Source organism: Littorina saxatilis, linkage group LG3 (assembly GCF_037325665.1).
Source record: "Littorina saxatilis isolate snail1 linkage group LG3, US_GU_Lsax_2.0, whole genome shotgun sequence".
NCBI classification, from domain to species: domain Eukaryota; kingdom Metazoa; phylum Mollusca; class Gastropoda; order Littorinimorpha; family Littorinidae; genus Littorina; species Littorina saxatilis.
In genome coordinates, this window is record NC_090247.1 from 47,511,127 (window position 1) to 47,526,096 (window position 14,970).

Sequence of the window (14,970 nt, forward strand, 5' to 3'; positions counted from 1 at the left end):
CAATCGTTTTTGTGAAGAAGAAAGGAGGTAAGAAATACCGGGTTGTGACAACCATGGAGCAGATTATTTAAGTCGCGCTTCATATAGTGACTAAATTTGGGAAATTCATTCTCAAGAAAGGGGCTGTCATGAATTATTATTATGAGGCGCGAACCTGTCAAGAATAGAATAGGCAACCGAGACTACTCGCGCATTACACGACGTAGCCAAGTGACGTATTCATATGACGTATCCAAGTGTACTGACGTAAACAAAAATCGTTTCACGAGAGGGTCGTTTTCCGCAAGTCCATGGAGCGAAGAACGCTTGGAGGAAAAGCCGTTCCCCTGTCTTTGTAGGTAAGTGACTGTGATTATTGCATCGACAATCGTTCCACGGGATCTGGGCGGAGATGAGTGTATCGTGTCAGTCATGTACATTGTGTTGTTGTCAAGTTGTGTACGTTTGAATGTGCGCTGTTGCCAAATCCCCATTTTCCGAAACACAGTAATAGAATGAGAACGATAATAAAATGTGAACAAACCAAGTCTTTTAGACAGGCTGTGTAGGTAACACATATGGCCCTTTGATCTGTTTCAGGAACCCACGGTCCAATGATTCATTCATCTTCCTCTTCCTCATGTTGCCGTAATTGTGGAGAGAGATGTAACCAGACTACTACTGCTATTAACTTGATGATGGTGTCTTGAGAAGAAGAGTGATGACCAAAACCAGGAGCGCGGTCTTCAAGACCAGTCAAGTGCTACACGTCATCTCGAGTACCTTTTCAATGACATCGAGCTAAGTCAAAACTTCATAAACATTATGTGTATTCCTTTTGTTTTGATGTCCTTCAAGGGAACCTTCTGAAGAACGTTTGCAGCAGCGGAGTCACGTTAGATTACCGTGACAGAATTGAAATCCAGCAGCAATAGACATTTGATCAGAGTGTGCTGTGATGCAAGTAACATGACCTAGCTTGAACAGTGTGTGATACATTTAGTACGATACTGATATTTAGCAAAAATATAGACTAACCTGATTAATGTGTGCTGCATTGCAAGAATTTTATTAACACTATCCATGTATTAAATTATATAAACCTGTGTTGATCTTTCTCTGCTACTTCGAGAGCATGGGAAAGAGTGAAAGAAAGTAAAGTCCAGGCAGTACCTGTTTCTTTAGCTAATACGAAAAGGCGGCGTGTTTTCCTTCCATAAACTTCCTTTGGAAGGCGCACGCAGAAAGAAACAGGCTGACGAAAACTGACCTGTGACACAAAGCAAACAAATAAACGTGTTTTTCTCGTGAAAATGTTGCGTTGTGCGGGAGTTTGGGTGGCCACGTGATGTACACAAAGCAAAGTGCGGGACGGACTCTGCTCTGTGCTGTACCACTGGCAAGTTCAAAAAACACGAGAAAAACGATTTCGTTATGCGGGCAGCCACGGGGGATGTATGTATTTTTCAAATGGTCGTAAAATAAGTCTTGTATTTATCACCGTACTCAGGCCCTGTTCTTTTTTTCGTCACACCTAAAACCGTTATTTCTTGTGAGCGGCCCTGCATTAAAAGCACCAAAATTGGCATACATACACCTTTTTACATTCTCTATCTAATAAGAGGATGACACAACTGATCGGACAAAGGTCATGACCTTCAAACCTATACTCTTCATAAAAAGAAACGCATCAATTCTTAAAGTCTCTATACTGCCAGTTTCTGTCAGAATCAGGTTTGCAAAATGAGAGAAAGAAAGCCCTTTAGTATTCCTAATGGCATGAGAGGATGCCAATTTGATTAAATCATCACGATTATACTCGTCATAAAAATAAAGCATCATTCCCTAAAATCGCGCACAAAATTAGCAAGTTAGTAAAAGTGCAAAACAGAGCAAGAACACATCCGTTTTAGTATCCCCTGCGACAATTAAACATACAAAAGCACGCAGTCTCAAGTTCACAGTAAAAGAAATACACCTTTCACCAAATTGTAAACTCGGTTTCGGGGGCGCGTGTTGTCGTTTTACTCGCGGAAAGGGAAACAATGCCTACGCGACATCTTCTCAAACTTTCGCAATACAGCAATGTTTGATGGATCCATATCTGCTTATCAGAGTACACAATGTATCCATTGGAAAGGTAACAAGGTCACTAAATCGCTTGACACGCATTTTGAGTGATCATGAGCTTGATATCACGTACTTACCTTACTTTCCCGCAAACAACAATACAGAACTTCACGCTTGATTACGTAAACTCACCTGTAACTACCGTCTATCTCGATGTGTATGAGGCGTGGATGTCACTCCTGTAGCATGAGCCGCCACAGGAGCACATGACTTTCTTCTGCCTTGTTCTGAGGTATATAAGAAGGCCAGTATATATGGCCAGTGGTGTTTCCCTCGACGGTCACGTGAAATGACCTTGAAGATGTGGGTCGTTTACTTCTCTTGTCTCCTTTCCTTGTGTTGAACATGAGAACTTCGGAAACTGACGACACTGACTTGTTGCTGATCTCAGTCAAAGTCGAACCAGACACGTTTTCATGCTTTATCATACCTGTGAGTGCACGCAGACTTTCGGGAACAACGTCTGCTGAGGCCTTAACAGGACCGTCAAAACAATAGTCTTTGGAAAGGATATCTTTACGGACAATCTGTGCGGCACGTGCAAGATGAAATGCGTCATCATCTAATGTTCTAGCAAAATTCAGCAAACTGCTGACGTCTGTAACGAAAATAAGGACTGTTTCTTTCCCTTGCCTTTGAACTTGCAGATTTGACACCATACGAAGAAGTCTTTCTTTGAGTCTTGTTGCATGAACCTTTTTGTTATATGAACAGTCCAGCTCACGAAACTGGCTGTCATGCATTTTTCACAGTTCAGACATTTTGAACAGTGACATGGACTTGCTTTCTCTCTCTTCTTCAATGAAAAAAAGGAGTTTACTTAACACTGTTAACTCATTTTGTTCGTGTGCGTCATTAATTCTCCGTTCTGCTAAGGCTTTTTTTTTTAGATTTATTGTACAAAGTCAACTTGCAAGATGAATGATATTTGGCGTCCAAGGCATGCATATCCCCCTCTGATAATTTTCTCAAGAGTGATCGGTCCTGCACAATCTCTGCATATTCGCGAATTGTTTGGTCGATGGTAAATGTACATGCGTTCACAAGTTTTTCAGAAGTACCATCTTTTCCGCATCGCGGTAACACACAGGTCCTATCGTCCTCCTTGTTTTGACGGGGCTATGCAGTTCTTTCTGATCATTATCTTCTTCTTTCAAGTATTTCTTCTCAGCACGAGCAACTTTCTGGTTATCAAATTTGTTCCTGCAGGTTCTGTGCCATACAGCTTTTTTCTCTTCAAAGGTTGTCTTCATATCGTTACCTTGTTCAAGAAGATCCTTGACGAATCACAGACGAATCCCCAAGGGCTTCAAATTTCAAAATATTGTCGACGACACGACCGTACTCAGTCTGCACGCCAGCTTTGGCAAATTTTGATTGTGTCGGATTTTCTAATTTTTCTTTTGTTTCTGTTTGGCATATCGCACATAAAGACCAGTCGATCAGGGCACGGGCCTCCAACATTGATGGGTGTGAATTACCTACATGAATCGGGCAGACGGAACTCGTTAGCCTGGGAGGGCAGTTCGTCTAAGGGAAGGAAAACCCTGACTTCAAACCTCCGCTGCCTTGTGGCCATACCTGATCACAGGAAAGGCTTCAGGAGTAAGCTATCACCTGATTATAACGATTTTAGCACATAGCATCTGCTTTTTTTCTGAGTGGCACATCTGACATTTCAAGAAATAAAGAGTACATATTTTAAACAGGTTTCACATAAGTTCAGATCTTTGAAATGACATTGTGTAAGGAAACTGGACGAAGACACACTTATCAAAATGTTTGCTCTTCAGTAAGATTTTAAACAGGGATGGTATTGCACCAGAAAAGCCACAGTCGCGTGTTGTTGCACTCATCAACAACATGAATTATGGATAATACATAAGTCGAATTAGGGGTATTAAATTGCTCAAGCTTTCTACCAAAATCACGAACGTCATAAAACGCGTACAAACGGAAACAATTTGATGAAAGTGGTACCAACGAACACATTTTGTCGTCTAAATCAGTACGAACGGACACAAAACTGTTTTTTGCAAATTCAATTCATCTTATGGTTCACATAGGTCCAATATCACACGCATTCGTACTTTGTGCGATCTGACGACCATTGGAACACACAGAACTTGTAGTGGGGGCCTGTTTCGCTCTGATCTAACGAATGTGCATGAACGGAAGCGCTGTTCGTGCGAACGGAAACATGCACTTTTGTACGAACGGAAACATGGTGTATGAACGGAATCTGCATGTTTTCAAAAGACAAGTGATTGTACAAAAGCCATGGGTTTCTATGAACTTCTGTTCAAGCGAAATGTCGTAACAGGCAATGGTTTTGGTGATCATGTGCAAATCAGGGGTCAGATTCGATAATAGAGCGAGAAAAACAAGAAAATGTTTAAAAAAAAGTCAGGCAATTCTGCCACGTTCGGCCCGCGTGTGTTATCATGAGGATCACTAGCACCTTGGTACTTATCGTACACATAGCTCAACCAATTAGCTACCTTATTCTTGCAATATCACAAAAGCGCGCTGCCCACACGACTTACCGCCACGTTTTTCCCCAAGCAAGTGTCAAACATGAGGCTGTATGAACGGAAACATCCTGCGGATGAACGGAAACATCCGGTGTATGAACAGAATCAGATGACACACCGTGATGCTGTTTCCCCCAGGAGTCTAGTCCTTGGGTAAACCTTTATAATCGCTCGTATCTGGCACACACACGCACGCACACACACACACTGCACACACTGCACACACACACACTGCACACACACACACACACACTGCACACACACACACACACACACGCACGCACACACACACACTGCACACACTGCACACACACACACGTACACATACACACACCCGCGCGCGCTACACAAGTTTAATAAAACAAACTTCTTTCGTTAGTTTTGCTCGAGATACGTGTCGACTGCAAGATATTTGTTTTTGGAAATGCTCTTTGCATTTTCTAGAATTGACATTGATTCCTTTGAATAATTAATCCAACAAGTGAATGTAACTTACCCATTAACATTTGTGTTAAGGTCCTGAACACGCCACAATGGTTTCGATTTCTTTTCATTTGACAAGAGCAGCCTCCTTTCTTTCACCGTATTTGCTTGACGATACAGGACTTCGATTGCAAAATATCAAGCCTTTTGAAACTGAAACACCAACATGCGTTGAAGGGTGGCCATATGTTCTTTGTCTTGACACTGCAAGGGTATCCCATATGATGCAAACGTTCAAAACTGACCCTTCATTTGACAAAGCAGTGCACTTGTGTTTTGGTGTCATGCATAAGCTATGCTGCTCTGTTCCCTGTCAGTCATGCAAGTCTTACATATCATGAGTTTCAGACAAAGTTGAAAAACAAACAAACTTATTATTAAAGACACGGTAAAACTTGTTGGAACGAAAATTGAAGTAGGTGTCAAGTGCATGAGTAGTTTAAAAGGCAAGTTTTGATGACAGTTTGTGTGGTCAGTGCAGCGCTAACACCGCCGCTAAGAACTCATTGAAGCTTATTCTACCTGTAATTGGCATGGTTGGTTTTTATACCAGAGTACCCCTAATGTTTAACCCTCAAAGCAAGAATATTAACTGATACAACGCTAAACCATTTGATGTGTAACCTGCACTTATTTCAAATGTGTTGACCAAAGTGTTCTCCCACGTCTTTGGATCGTTTCGCTGGTTTCTTTTGTTTCTTCTCTCTCCTGTATTGTTTCCATTTACACAAACAACATGACTTTAAATGATCCAGTTTTGACCCTTATTAGATATGGGAAAACAGTTCAGTACACGACAAAAAAGTGTGTGTGTGTGTGTGTGTGTGTGTGTGTGTGTGTGTGTGTGTGTGTGTGTGTGTGTGTGTGTGTGTGTGCGTGTGTGTGTGTGCGTGAGTGCGTGATCGCGTCCATGAGCGTAGTGTACAGTTATTTAGTCGAGTGAGGGCGATTTACAGTTTACAACATCCGATTCTGTGATATTCGTAATGTGAGCGCTCTGCTTTGCAACCCTAACTCCTGTGATATGAGAGGGTAAATACAGTGCAATATTATATTTGACTGTGATAGATATAAAGACGTATGACCTTATTTTGATTGTATCTGTAATTTTATTATATTGTAAGATGACACCACTTTGGATCAATGTTGTTGGTAATTGATAGGTGTGCTTATACTCTTCAAAAAAAGTTAAGGACCGGTCATGAAAATTAATGTTCACAATCTTTAAAAAAAAAAATTGCCAAAAATCAAGGGTTTGACAATTTGATTGAAACGTCACTTTTTTGAATTAACAAAAGGGCAGTGAGTCTTGCTCTATGAAAATTTTTGGCAGGCAGTGTTACTGTGTCATGCTAAACAGGGGTAAAAAGTGAGGTTTTATTTAAAAAGGAGGCAGTTTTCAAAGTCCTATGAAAACGGTGCAAGACATGCCAGGACAAAAAACAGTGATTAATGCACGTGCTACAACAGGGTTCCAGCCACGAAATGTGCTCACAAAATTATGTTTGTAAAATGACACACTGACAAAATAATGCAATAAAACAACATGCCCCTATCACGAAAACGGAGCGATTTGGATAAGGCAAGGGCAGTTTGATGGCTTTCGCGAATTTCATTTTGGGGGGTGTCCTAGGTCTCCGGTACACTGCATAAAAACTGATTGAGGAAAAATGAAACTCCTTGTTTCAAACGGTAGGGGAATGAAGTACCATTCTGGCAATATACTTGGTTTTACTATAACTGGCCGCATCACAAAGTTCTACAGCTAAATGTATGTGTTTAGTTTTTTATGACGATTAGTGTAGAACGAAATCGTTTGAAAGGGGCTCTGTGATGGTCCGGGGCGAGATCACCTCACGTCGCAGGACATCTCACTACCGATTAATGGGAGATTAACTAGTGATCGCTGCCGGGATAAGATTTTTCAGTGTTTTGTTGTAAGAAATACCACTGTTGTAACAAGAGTAACAAGCTCTAGCGTTGTTTTCGCTGGCATGTTTGATGTGACATTTTCTGGAGATAGTCCTCAGTTCTTCAATAAAACAATACAGAAAACATTAAATCATGTAACCTTGTCATTTATGTATGGCATGCGTTTGAAAAAGTGGTCCTTAACTTTTTTTGAAGGATATATATGTGAACCTATGTTTTATTTGTCGTTGTCCTTTAAGTGAATGTCCTAATAATTCTTATGAAATAACCGTTATTATCGTTTACAGGCATGAAGGGTGTGTCAAATAAAATGTTCCATTTTTATGAAATATTTTAATGGACAAAGTGTTGTTATTGTTATTTTTAATTGTTATTGGTAGTTGTATGAAAGTTACTAAGTTAACGCCCAATACCATGTTCCCCGGCCTAATCGTGTTTTTGTTGTTATTATTTTCTTTTTTTAAATTTATTAGTTTTCTTTTCTTTCCTTTTTATGTACTCTAAAGGTATTAATTGATAGAAATCGTTGACTTGGCTCGGCTTGAAAACGAGGTGTGTCGATAGTTTTAGTGTTGCCAAGAGTGACAAATGGTATCTTCGCTTTTCTGACAGTGTTGGTAGCCCGCCCTACTGCAGGGAGAGACGACGCTCACAAATGTAGCCCCTCGCAAAACTTTCGCCACCATTGTGAAGAGTGCCTTTGGATGGCGAGACGATGAGGACATTTTTCTTGACGTTCTTGGCTGGAAAGAGAGGGTGCTTGTAAGCTTGCAGGGCCGTTGCGTTGACAGGCTGCCCAGTTAGCCAGACAAAACTCTCAGTTTCCGTGTCCCACGTGCCGTCAGGCCGACTGCCGCCTATGAACAGCGTCGTGTCTATGTCTGCAAAAAAGACAAAAGACAATTTGTAACCTTCAACGTTGTGTGGAGCTGTTTAAAAGAGAAGAACAATGAATTCATTATGCGCAGCGTTGACTGTTCAAGCACAACCTGTACTGTATATAATACAGAACACATGTATACAAATGTATGTTCAAAGGCTAGTACACTGAAGAAAACGATGCGTGAAATTATTCATGTCTGAAAGAAGGGCAAAAGAATCCCCGGTGCAGAACTTGATGTTCTCTGTTCAGGGCCCATGTCTCAGTCGCAAAGTTTGATATCTTTAGCCTGCCAGAAGACAGCTGTTTCATCCTTGCATTCTTTCGGTGATCTGGAATGCGCTGGTACTTGATGTCTTGTACCATTCCTTTACATTCTCTTCTCTTGCTGAGTGGAGGGATGCCAGTAACTGTTGCATCTTCTCTATTGGTGTTGACTTCATAGCGCCTGTGAAGATTCTAAGCGCTTGATTTTGAACTTTCTCCAGTGCCTGAAGGTGTGTCTTGGATGCTGTCAACCAAGAGGTTGATCCGTACTCAAGGTGAGGTCGTATGGTCCCCTGGTACACTGTCTTGAGGATCTTCTCGTGTGCGCCCCAGTGTGAACCTGCCAGTTTCTTCATTCATGATGTGGTGCGTTTGTCATATGTGAATCCGAGGTAAGTCTGTTGGTCTTCAAACTTCAGTGTAGTGTCACCCAACGTCAGTCTTCCAGACTGAACTTCGGCGGAGAGTAGCTGTTGTCTTCTCTCTGTTGATGGTTACACTACAATTGTCTGCCCAAGCTGCAACCTTGTCGAGGGCAAGTTGCATCCTGTAGGTCGCAGTTGTTGCATACTCCTCAGTGCACCAGGTCATCGGCATAATTATAGTACTGCGTAGGCTCTTTTGCCGTTTGGGCAGCTCGGGTACAAGGTCGTTGATAAAGAGTAGGAACAAGGAACAAGGGGGGCGAGAGGACTCCTCCCTATGGAACTCCTTGGCGCAGCAGCACCTTCTGGCCACAGTGCCCATCCACCAGCACTCTGGCTCTTCTGTTGTGGAGGTAGGATTTGATCCACTGGTACATGTTGCCTCTGATACCGTTTTCGCAGGAGCTTAACCGGGAGTCCATATTCCCAGACCTTGTCGAAAGCTTTCTGTAGATCGACGAAGTTTGCCAGGGTGACCTTCTGGGAATAGAAAGCATCCTCAATGGCAAGGTGTGCTGTGGGATCCTCTGTACTTCTGTACTATCGGAAGCCCACCTGCTGTGGGACGATGATGCTCTCTGACTCCAAGTACAGCTGCAGGCGCTGGTTGATAGTGCGCTCTATGGTCTTGCAGATGCCGCTTCAGGGCCTCACATCCATGAGAGGTAGCATAGGACAAATGTCCTGGCCAATGTAAAAGTGATAGGACATTTGTCCTGAACAAAAACAAATCAATAGGACAGAGATGGCACTTGCACACTAACAGCATGGTCTTTGGTTTCTTGATGATCGGTAAGGGCCGATTTGCGAAAGTTCGAACAGCCAACGGTAAAAGTGTTGGACTTCCCTGTGTGCTGACATGAGGTGCAAAACATAAGTTTCCTCTCTGGGTCATGCGACACCCACGGGAATGATGTCGCCCAGCTTGAGACAAAGTTACGCGTGGGGGTGAGGGAGGGGGTAGTGTCTTTCTTCGGCTCCGATGTTTGACTATCGCGATCGACATTCTCACCTGGGCGATCGGGCTCTAACTGCTCTGGGGCTGGAGGAAGCTCAGTTTCCGTGCTACTGACAGATGATGAGGGAAGGGACTTGAAGTGTAATTTCTTCTGTCCCTTTTCTGGGATCGGTTTTCGTTTAGGCGGCATGTTTGTTATTTTCGCGGAAAGCGCGAAGGGAGGCAACTCTCAACTGGCTTCGAGCATTCCGAGTTGCGAGCCTTGGAAACTTTTTGGTACTAGAGGCACAAAGTGTCTAATTTCGTCTGCTACACATCGCTTCGCAATACATCGATAAAATAGCATTCAAACTACTGTAAATTGAGAAGTACTGACGATGTCCGGATCAAATGATAGAATAATCGGACATTGACCACTTTGTGACAAAAACAATAGGACATTTGTCCTCCTGCATGAAAAATGTATAGGACATTTTAAAAAAATTTCCTCATATGTCCGATGTCCGACGTGGATGTGAGGCCCTGCCGCTTGTCAGGCTGATGGAGCGATAGCTCTGGGATTTTATCTTGTTCTTTCCCTTCTTTAGCACTTGGATCATCCAGGCTTCTTTCCAGCATTGAGGTACAAGTCCTTGTCTCTAGCTGAGGTTGTAAATGCCCAGAAGGTTTTGGAGGGCTGAGTTACCTAGGTGTTACAGCATCTCGTTAGTGATGTTGTCTGAACCTGGAGACTTTTTCTGCTTCAGTTTCTTGATAGCAGTCTTTAGTTTAGCCATGGTGATGTCATGTTGCAAGACTTCTTGAACAGTTCTTTCTCTTCGCTTTCTCTTTTCTGTTCTCACTTCCTTTTGTAGAGGTAGCTGGTGGTGTTGCTTTCTTTCTTGCAATATTTTGCAAAAATGTCTGCAGATTCTTTTCCTGTTATGGTTTTATTTTCTTCAAGAGAGAGAGATCTTCTGCCCCTTGTTGCCTTCGTCGTTCAGTACTTTTGTAAGTTTCCAGAGCTTTGTGGTGTCTTTTTCCATGTTCAGCCCCGCTGTCTTTTCTCGCCAGCCTCTACTTTTGCCCTCAAACTTTTTTCTTATATGCTTTGCATTGCTTTCTTGGAGCTTAATGTTGTTTTCCAGACTGGGGTTGTTCTCAGCTTCTTCTCTCGCTCTTGTGAGTATATCATGTGTCTTCTGTAGCTCGTCGGACCAGTAGGGGATGTCGTCTCTTCTCACTCCCAGCGGTATACTGTCCTTAGCTGCCTGGATGATGCCGGCGTTGATTTCTTTCACCACTGTGTTGATTTTGCTCCACTGCAATGTCTCTTCAGTCAGTCAGTCAGTCAGTTCATTTGAACGTTCTTGTAATTCCATCTTGCATGGAGGGGCTGCCCGGGTGTTCAGTCTCCGCTGATGATAAGGAGCACCAGGCGATGGTCACTTCCACCAAGCTGATGTTCTGCTAATTTTCAATTTTTTCTGTCTAGTCGGACAAGGCCCATCTTTATTTTAAAAACACTTTCTGGCATGTCGCATAACAGTAGAACTAATATCATAAATGACTTAAGATTATGTGTGTACTTTACGACAGGTGTTAGCACAAATCAAGGAAAGTTTGAAGGTAATACGTTAAGGTGTTACTGAAATGTACCGTTTCTTTGGTCTCATTACCCGCTAAAATGGCGTCAAAACTGCCTTTTGAGCCTTCTGATAGGATTGACGCCTACACCGCTCAGCATGCCATAGATTCCATGTTAAACCAGATATGTGAACGAAACTGACTGTTATAGATGAAGATTTGATTGTGCTGTCTGATGACATGAAGAACATGTTTCGGTTTAGTTGTTCGGAATTTTTGTCGACTTTGATTTTGCGAATTTGATTTTGTCTGTGTTGTAGGTTTCACTGTATAGTGAGTATAAATGTGAGTTCTCTTGCAGTAAATCAGCACACAACACTCACAAAAAGGCTGGAAATAAGCAGCACATTCCCTGCCGATTTAAACAGTTCGCACCAGCATGTTCCATTGTCCCGCCCCTAACCCTGACCCTAAACCCTAACCCTAACCCTAACCCTCTTCATCGCAGCTTTACATCATCCACCGAAAACCCAAGGTTCAAGCTTCCCACACAGTCGGTGGACGCCATCTTGAATCGTCTGCACCCAGAGCTTCGACAACTGTTTCAACAATGCAGTCCGTCGACATCGACAAAGACCTAGAAGCTTTCATTCAACACACAAAATGTGCCAGAGGACTTCACTGATACATCCCGGCGCATTTCTGTTCCTGCCATGCATCTTTCAGAATTGACAAATCGACACAGTCAGTTCGTCTAAAAGTAACCGTAACATTCGTCGCTGGAGGATGTTTCTTCAAATGTGTTCCACCCACTGAGTTCGTTTGCCTTTTTCTGTGGTCTGCTTCGACCATATATTGTTTCATGTTTTTTGTTTTAAATGTGTTATTTTTGTCTGAGAAAACGTAACAGTAATTGAAAAATAAGAGTTAAAGCAGCGACGTTGAGAAAGTAAGAAAGCTAGTCCAACATCTCCAACCCTTGCTTTTCACTTCCGACTTCTCAGGTTAATCGGTTTTATTACCAACTCATACTAAAGTTGCGAAAGCGAATGCGATAAAATCGTTATCGTTAGCGCCTTGATATGACATGATTCCACCTTTCTCGACATTGTGACTGATCAATGTGGACATTTAACGATAACTAATATTAACTGTTTGTGTTCAGTGTCACTATTGTCCATGACTTTGAATTCAGAAACACAGACAAACCCACAAACACACACACACACACACACACACACACACACACACACACACACACACACTACTAACCGTTATTTACATGGAGGAAGCTGATAACAAAATGCGCTTTTGCAACTGGTTCCAGCACCGTGAGCATCTCATTGTTGTTGTGGCATGCCTCGCGAGCTTCGATCCACGACACTGTGTGTGACGTAACAGGTCGGTAACACGTCATGCTGACTCGATCGATGACGTAGTTAGTTGCTCGAGGACAGAATCCTGTGCCAATGAACAACAACGTTAACACAAAACAGTAAGTCTCCTAGGCAAAGAGGACGAAACAAATTTGTCAAACAACACATATATTTCACATAACTTAAAACTCAGCACACACACACAATAAAAGACATTTTCGACAAATATTCTTCCTGTGTCATTTCTTGGCAGTCATAGGCACTTCCCTTGACTACCTGTCTGGCACACTTTTTAGGTCGAAGGTTGCTTTTTCAACTGTCATGTGACTGCTGTTCAAACAAACTACCCGCAAAACTGACTGACCTGACAAAAACATAAGGTAGATCTACCAATTCAAAAAAAATGTTGATGTAAGTTAAAGGCCCACTCCGCCACACAGGTTTATAGAACGATGACAACTTTTCAATGAGAAAGCTTTACTTATACCTAAGGGAACACACTCACAATAGCGTTCAACAACATTGAAAACCACTCACAAATCAATTGAATGGCTATTTAGCACGCGTAAACCACACAGCGGTCCTCGTGGTTTATTTAATCCCCGAGCCATCGGGGCCCCGTGTGACCCGCTTTATTCATACATGACCTATAGAGTCGTGTGCAGTTCCAAAGCAACTCTACATCTGCAAGAGCACGTTATTGTGTACCTCTGAATCTAAAATACAACAAACCACTGGGAGTTACACAAACTGACTGAGCGGCGGCGGTTGAATTAAAAGAAACTAGCGATATGCAGAAAATTCGTCTGCTTTTGCAATGGTAAGATGCAGCTCATGAGATGTGTGATTTTAGCCGTGGCCGCAGTACGTTTATAAGCGCAATACTCATTCTACACAGGCATAGCAACAAACAATATCAAATGTTTGTAAATCTCAGTCGACTGGCATTCCAAAAAGGGAAAAGTTGCATGGTTTTCGGTAGCTTACTTCCCCGCCATCAAGTCAAAAGAGCTGCATCTGTACACTAACTATTCAACGCACACGGCTTCGCATGTCCTGCATCCGGGCTCCCTTTTCTCAACCTTTCAGAACTTCGAATTGTACTGATCTTGCCTTGATGATAAAATAATTCTTTTGTGAATTAAGAATGCTTGTCTCTACCAGTAGGAATGGCGTAACCTCAAAAATACGCAAGATAGACAAACCAATCAACATTTCTGGATAGATCGCTTAATTGACTTTACTTTCTCGTTGTATGTAAAAGTTTCCAAGTTGTGCCTATTCTCGATTTTGTCATTGGTAGGCTATCTTTCCTTTTTGTCGGGTCGATTGTGGGGGTACCCTTATTCGAGTGGCGTCCGAGTGGCCACTGATTGTACATGAAATCTTTGACAGGAAAAGTGTGCACAATAGTCAAGTAAAGTGCCTACAACGGCATGGACAGCTTTGATGAAATGGCAAAAGAATGTATGTTTTAGTTGGGCTATTTCGCAATGTTTTTGCACAGGTCGTAAAATATCAGAAACATGTCTCATTTCGAGTAGTCAAAAGGTGATCAAATGTCAAACTGTGTCAAACCTGTAGTGGTGTAGTGTAGGTGGAACTCTCACACACGCATACAACACGTACTAACACAGCTAGTGTGTTTCAGGAAACTGTAAGGGTTCTTTTCTTTGGAGGTATGGTACATTGCTTGCATGGATAATCGTGCAGCCATCTTCTCTGTCTTAATACCGGCCTCTAGTAGAATTACATTATCACTGGCTTACAACTATCAGGTAGTGAAACCAGTTTCAGATTGAGGACACTACAAAACTTATCGACGAATAATGGCTTTTTACCTGTTGACAGACGATAATATCCCCAGTGGATTTCTTCTGTGGCGTTCCGTGGTGACGTAAAGATCAGCCACTGAGGTGAACAGGTTTTACTGACGTCATTGTAAAAAAAAGAATTGCATGTGGCGTCATTCTGGCACTCCCTTGTACACTGAAAATCGGATGTCGTAACGAAGGATGACGTCATCGTGATATTAAGTGGAATAAGGTTATCGAAGGATGAGTCGCGGAACCACATCATGCGTTCTTCTGCGATACTGCAACAAATATTGGCGTAGCTACCTTTAGTTTCCAAAAAGATCTCTCTCTCTCTCTCTCTCTCTCTCTCTCTCTCTCTCTCTCTCTCTAACACACACACACGCACACACACACACACGCATACATACACAGACAGACACACACACACACACACACACAAACACGCGCCCAACACACACACGCAAACAAACAAACACGCCGCGTGCGCGCGCCACACACACGCACACACACACACACTGAACACACACACACACACAAACAAACACGCGCGCGCGCGACACACACACACACACACACACACACACACACACACACACACACACACACACACACACACTGTACAC

General features: G+C 42.6%; 2 long non-coding RNA genes across 2 annotated transcripts; one reads left to right on the forward strand and one right to left on the reverse strand.

Annotated features, from left to right (window-relative positions):
* The first annotated feature begins 244 nt into the window (after positions 1–244).
* Positions 245–1,085, forward strand: LOC138962503 (uncharacterized). The gene is made up of 2 exons (XR_011454534.1): positions 245–338; positions 580–1,085. It is a non-coding gene; the product is annotated as an uncharacterized lncRNA (long non-coding RNA).
* Positions 1,086–4,940: 3,855 nt separating this feature from the next.
* Positions 4,941–14,246, reverse strand: LOC138962502 (uncharacterized). Its single transcript, XR_011454533.1, has 3 exons — positions 14,109–14,246; positions 12,427–12,615; positions 4,941–7,939 (listed from the first exon to the last, which is right to left on the reverse strand). It is a non-coding gene; the product is annotated as an uncharacterized lncRNA (long non-coding RNA).
* Between the last annotated feature and the right edge of the window lie 724 nt (positions 14,247–14,970).